The sequence below is a fragment of the Colletes gigas genome, unplaced genomic scaffold (genome assembly GCF_013123115.1).
Source record: "Colletes gigas isolate AHSC1104 unplaced genomic scaffold, ASM1312311v1 Colletes_gigas_Sc00010, whole genome shotgun sequence".
In the NCBI taxonomy this organism is placed as follows: Eukaryota; Metazoa; Arthropoda; class Insecta; order Hymenoptera; family Colletidae; genus Colletes; species Colletes gigas.
In genome coordinates this window covers 4,931,113-4,937,589 of record NW_025106639.1, presented here as the reverse complement: position 1 = coordinate 4,937,589, position 6,477 = coordinate 4,931,113, and the positions used below count along the sequence as shown (strand labels likewise).

General features: G+C 42.1%; 1 protein-coding gene across 1 annotated transcript in view; it reads left to right on the top strand.

Annotated features, from left to right (window-relative positions):
• Positions 1–2,186: 2,186 nt before the first annotated feature.
• LOC122397793 overlaps positions 2,187–6,477 on the top strand; it is a 30,223-nt gene continuing 25,932 nt past the window's right edge. Inside the window, exon 1 of the mRNA XM_043397195.1 lies at positions 2,187–2,453. The gene's annotated coding sequence lies outside the window, so the exon portion shown is untranslated. The remainder of the gene's footprint in view (positions 2,454–6,477) is intronic.

Sequence of the window (6,477 nt, the reverse complement as noted above, 5' to 3'; positions counted from 1 at the left end):
GTCCATTTCGAGGGATTAAGAGGATATAGAAGAATCTTAAGCAAAAATATACTGGTCCACGCTCAAAGGAAAACGTAGAAGGCGGATATTTGGCACGGCGTTATTTTACAGAATCGCGATGGTCTCTAAAGATTCATTCACGATCCATAAGATCCTCGATTTTAATCAGTCCAAGACAAGAACAGCCGAAAACATATTTCAAGAAATGTTTAAATCTATCTTTAAGTTTCTATGAACCACGTATGCATAAATAATACACAACAGCTACCAGAGGATGCATTCGTTAACCGGGATTTAAAAAACGAGGAAAAAAATTCTTTCGCCCGGGTCACAGTCGCGATACGCAAAGAGCGCGCGGATGTAAAAATTCTATGGGCAATGGGAATTTTTTAGCGGCTTCTTTGCAGCGAGATCCTGGCGATAAATTTTGTAGGACTTTGAGCCAGTCGTTGTGAGAAAATGGATCGTAGCATTATCGCGTGAAAACGCGTGTACGCGTTCTTTTCTTCCCGAGTTCGCGTAAACACCGGCGATCGTTTCGTGTTCGCGTTACATTAGGGTGTAATGGCAGGAAAGATAAAAAATAACACCGTGGCTAACATTATCGAGCTTCGATACGTCTGATGCTAAAAATGCGACCGGTGCATGTTAAAATTTCAAGCGGAATTTAAATCATTCCTGGCGACGATCGATCGTACCATTAGTTCCTTTCTGTATGCAACTTCTCGGTAATTTCCCATTGTACTTTGCAAAAGTGCATCGATCCGCCTTGTCGATTATACCAATATTTTATAGACGCTCGAACACCTCGATGGCTGTTTTGACAGGTTCTAACAATATCTTTTTATCAAACAGAAGGTAATTAAATAAGAGAAACATCGATTTCTCAACGGTGCTGTGCTTGATTCATAGTCCCCATCACGCTATGCAAATGCAGTTAATTTGGATTAATTGGGGCACATCGAGATCGGAATAATTTAGTGCAATTAAGCGACCGTATATATAACATTCCATGTATATAACAGCAGGTTGCATAAAAATAACTCTCTCGTGACACGATTTTCGAAGTAGAAGTTTTAGACGTTCGAGGCATTCGCGTATTCGGGATTTCTCGATCGCGATGCCTCGTTATAAAACCGATAACAAACGCGTTGAAAAAACACATCGAACACACCGAGGTTCATGTCCCCACAGTTTCGAGACGAAGCCAGCACGCGAGACTTCCACGGGGGAATTCATCGCGAATGAAAAATTCATGCAACGCCAAAAATATCGTCTGTCGCTGACGAGAGGTTTTAAATATCCCGAAACTGTTTCCCGCCCCGGACGAGTATTCGTTTGTTTCGTGCACAAACTGTTTCCAAAGCAAATTACCCCATTTTACGAGCATTTTCACGACACGAGGATTATTTCAAATACAATCCCATTGATGTCAGCGCCTTGCGTGTAACTTGAACAGCCCTCGCCACGAATCGAACGCACGATGTTGATACTTTCGCGTAAAACTTGGAAACTACAGCTGTCGGTGGTTAGATGCATAGGGAACAGTTGTTCAGAATGTTGACCTTGGCTATATACAGGCGTAACTTCATTTACTTGCCTATGGTTTTCTTGATCTCGGTGTCGATATGTAAATAACTTATGGGTTACCCTTAAGCAATGTTTATTATTAGAAATTCGGTATCTTATTGCTTCGAAGATACATTGATGTTTAGAAATAGAATGTCTTTTCTTCCACACTCGATGTGAAAGATATTCAGTAAATAGTATCTTGTTAGAAAATAGGACTCAGCTTGAAAGGGATGATCCTAAGTTGTAGGTGGCAGTTTTAGTTTTAATTGTTCTAAAAAGTAGTTTTAGTTTTGTCATTTTAAAAAGGAACTACTTGTGTTCCACGCTCGATGTAAACAATATTCAGTACATAGTTTCTTGCTGGAAAATAGGACCAAGCTTGAAAGGGATGATCGTAAGTTTCAGGGTGGACGAAAGTCCGAAACGAGGTGGACCGCGGAGAGGAACGATTGATAACATTTCCGGGGGCGATCGTGGGCGAATCACGCCTAAGGTCGATCAAGGCCACAATCACGGGCGTATCGGTGAGAGCGTGCGTCTTCGTACTGCGCGTCGCGCTATATCCCGAGCCGAGCTGCGGGGCACGTTCAGTCTGCTTCGAGCCGCGGCTGCGACCACTCGTATAGCGATTCCACGTAACCGAACGAAAACAAAACGTACCTCGAGACAATCCGCCGTCAGGATCCAGGCAAGGTCTAGATTCTCGTCGAGGACACGTCGATCTCGTTCGACCGGGTGCACCACGAGTCGGGAAAGCAACGACAGCCCGCGTACGCCGCGCGCACCGTTTCAAGAGACCGCGTCCAAGCCCGGTTTAACATATGATCCCCACGGAAAGGCGGGAAATCTCGCGACCGTACATTTTGACGGACTCTGTGGTGGTAAGTCGACTTGGAACATTTTCGTCGTTTCACGTGCATGCAGTCGCCCATGGGCGAGAAATCGGTTCAAACTCTTTTACCTTACCTCGAACTTGACAGTGGGAACCCCTCATGTAAATTTCGATCGATTTGCCCTGTTGGAACTCTTGCAAGATTCCGTGGACTCGTGTCGATCTTTTAAAAGATTCACTGTATCGTACAGGTCTCCTAGTAATTATGGTACGATTAAGAAAGAAGTGATTCCACGCAAGTAGAAATAATGAGTATTGGGCGGACGCCAGAACTCGTATTCATTCGGACGAATTCTGATTCAGTTATCTCGAAAACGAAGCTTCGTAAGGGAAACTTTTATTCTAGATTTTCGTGTGTTCCATTTATGATTAACGAGACGTACGATATACGTATACATTGTAGATCTAATCGTATTCTTTCGAAATAAGGGTATCACCCAGTAAAGGTTTGTACTGCTAGATCTACCAGATACAAATCGATGTCGAGAATCGGTTACGTAAATATTCAAGGGGAAATTTAGTCAGGGATGATTTGTTTGAACAAGAAAACGTGACGTTTTCGCTCATTGGACGTCGAATGGCCAACTTACGACATGGAACGATGGATCGATGGTGGCAGTGGTTATCGCGACGCGTAATGTTGACTTTACGTGTGAATGTTATTGACATGGAGAACGGAAATAGAAAGGGGTAAATAATTGAGGCGAACTCGTCGAGCAGAGCCCGGGGGCGCACGAGCCTCCCGACACGATTAAAGTCGCCCCTTTTTCGGGTCGTCCGCGAAAGGGCTCCTGGTACGTGTTGAGGCAACTGCGCGAAAAGAGCTAAATGCATGCTGTATAATTATCCTCCGTGTACGCGTTCGCTCTTTGCAAAGACGTTTGTAAACAGAGAAACAGCTTGGGCATTGACCCTCTTCTTGGTGCGCTCTCGAATGTCACGCTCCAATTGCGCTAATTTCCGTACGAAGGATTTTAATTAAGGCGTGTGCCAGGCTCTTTCGAGCCCGTAAAAGATTTTGTCCAGCCAGGTCGCGGGTCACACGAAACAAAATGTCGGATTTGAACTAAATCGTTACGGGTTAAAATTGGAGAGGAATTGAATTTAACAACGAATTATAAATAATTCACCATGTGAACGGACAGATGTAGTCAATATTTTAATAAGACAGGTGGTATTTGTTTTTTTATTCAGCGGACTTCTGATTGCAGACCGACTTGACCCGCAAGTGGGTCAACAGACAATCAATGTCTTAAGCTACTTAGGCCAAGAGCAAATAGCACACGTTTTATTGTAATCAAAACGACACTTTGATCGATAGGCACACGGTTGTCTTCAGGTGAATCAATACTGTAGAATATATAGACACGAATAAGAGAGATAGACAGATTATTTCAAAATAACGGGTTAGAAAATAATTATTTCCAAAATATCGATACTTGAAAAATGAGACGGATTTGTAAAGAAGAGTCGAGAGACGAATGACACGGTTCTATTTACGAAATAAATGATTTCGTCGCGTGGGAGTCGAACGTAAGCCTAAAAATATATGGCGAAACGGAAACACGTTGATGGGATAGAAAAAGGGAAGGGAAATTCTTTGCGTCAAAGGAACTTCGGAGGAAAAATACCAATGTAAGAAGATTCGATGGCTCAAAGGAATATAAAGTTTTTGTGTACAAAAATAGCTTTCCGAACTCCGGGGCATACGCAGGGCAATATTGTATTTATTTTCATTGGCATAGCTTCAGTTTCGATAGCGAAATAAGACTTCGCCGTGGCTGAAAGCGATTCCCCGGACCAAGTGGGTCAAGATCGTAAATATTTCACGAATTTTAGTGCGGTCGGTCTATAGGACGGCTCGAATTAAATTTCGCAAGTTAAAAGGGCAATTAGGTGTGAAAGCGTATAGTAAATTAGTAATTTACAGCTACGGGCATACCTCTCGCTGCTGTGTAAAGAAACATCGCAGCCAGCCATACGTAGAACTTCACGTGTCTTTATCGATGCAGGTCGTACGATTGTCTCGAGGGTGTACCAATACAATTCTAACAGACTACATGTATAGTTCGAAGTTAATCGGTGCATTACTTAGCGAGATTTCGTGTCAAACAGTTTGAAAACGGTAATTTCGAGAAAAACGCGTTTGAGGTATCGTTTCAGGTCATCTTCTATCCGCACGCAACCTACTTCACTAAACCTCTGTAACTCCTATTTCGAATTTCGTTATAACATTTAACACGGAACTTACAGGCTAAGTAAAAAGGTCTCGACTCTCTTCCAGCCCCTCGAAAGGAACGAGTATCGTTTTAAACGTCCGATTTTGTATTCTACGATTGTATCGTCAACGCTAACGAAGATAATTAGCAAGCCTTTCCGCGGATTAATCTCTATGGATTTATCGCATGAATTGCTTAATCGTGGGTGGAAATTTCTACAGCTCCCAGCAGAATTGAAAGGGCAGACATGCTTCTACCGTTTGTAGTTTTCATGTTGCAGCGAGTAATTGTGTTTAATGAGTCGTGCTGCGCAAAACACGTACAATGCTGGGGCGAATAAAATTTGATTAGCAGCGCGGACAGAAAACTATGGAAAGGCAGAGATATGCGTTTTATTATAATTTAATGTAGAAAACGTTTATTCTTAGACCGGAGTCAAAGTTGGTCCGCTAAAATTTATTTCCACTCGTAAGTAAAATATTGTGTACCTCTCGTGTACTTTGTTATTAAACTTTTAGACTTCGCGCGTATTAATATCGTTGGAAAACTGACTTGGATATTAGCGAATGATCTTCCTCCAATCACGAATCGCAGCAATTTGTGAAAAGGAAATAAATTAGCAGTTCGTGGAAACTTTATTCCATGTTTCTTTTAATATCGATGTACCTTGCGAAGGAAGTTCTCGTTGGTAAATATACGTTTAAAATTCAGTGCAATTACTTAAGAGACGACGAACCGAACTCCAGCGCGGAGTAAAATCGAAATTTCTGAAAGGACAGTATTATTTCTGCGTGTGTTCGTTACGCGATACGCTTTTAGGTGGCTCAATTAAAATAATTTTCCATCCTGTCCGTGGGAAAAAAACCCGGGCGAAAAATGTGAATTTCGACGCATCGGTGTACGGAATCCTTGGCACAGATATAATATCGCGAGACGTATATTCGCCGACCATGATGAATTACGTCAAAAAGGTTTTTCCGCCGTCGTGTTCGTTCATAGCGGGTTGCTTAATGTTGCCTTTGCCACTTGGACCGTATTTTCGAAATATTTATTCTCGATCCAACGTTTTCGGACAAACGGCCGCTAGGCTAATGCCGGGGGAAATTCACTCGTTAAAAATTCACGAAAGTTTCGCTAATTTTTAGGTACTCCGTTGCCCCTCGGGTGAAAACGTTTGGCTTCCCTGGTCGTTGAAATTTTCCTGAATTACGAACGTATTTATAATGTCAACATACTCGAGCGAAACGTAGTAATTCCACTCGACTGGGCAACTTGTTTGGGCGCTTCAACTCTTCGCAGGGTTCCGGTTATAATTTTCAATTAATACAGTGATAAAGTTAAAAGCGTATTATTGATAATACGTGAATCTCCAACGTTTAATAGAATAATACATCGTCGTGAAATTTTATATTCGAGATAAATGACACGGGAAATTTATCAGTTTATTCGCTCGATTGAATATGACTCGTCCAACGTGTCTGACCATTACTCGTTGCTTCTACTTGCCTCCTAAATTATGTCGGCACTGTATCGTGCGCTTCAACTGGTTTCAACTAGTTGGAACACGATAAAATCGATGGAAAATAGATGATACCATACCGCGAGCGATGTTTCAAGTGGAGATAACGAGTATAGTCAGACACGTTAGCCAAGTCGTGACTCGTACTCGACGAACTTTCGAAATCAATTTTCTCGAGAACGAAGCGTTGCATGGTAATTTTTATTTCATACATTCGACATACACTCTCGCGTAGAACACCAGCTCCTAGAGAATAGATAATTGGAGAACGTTTT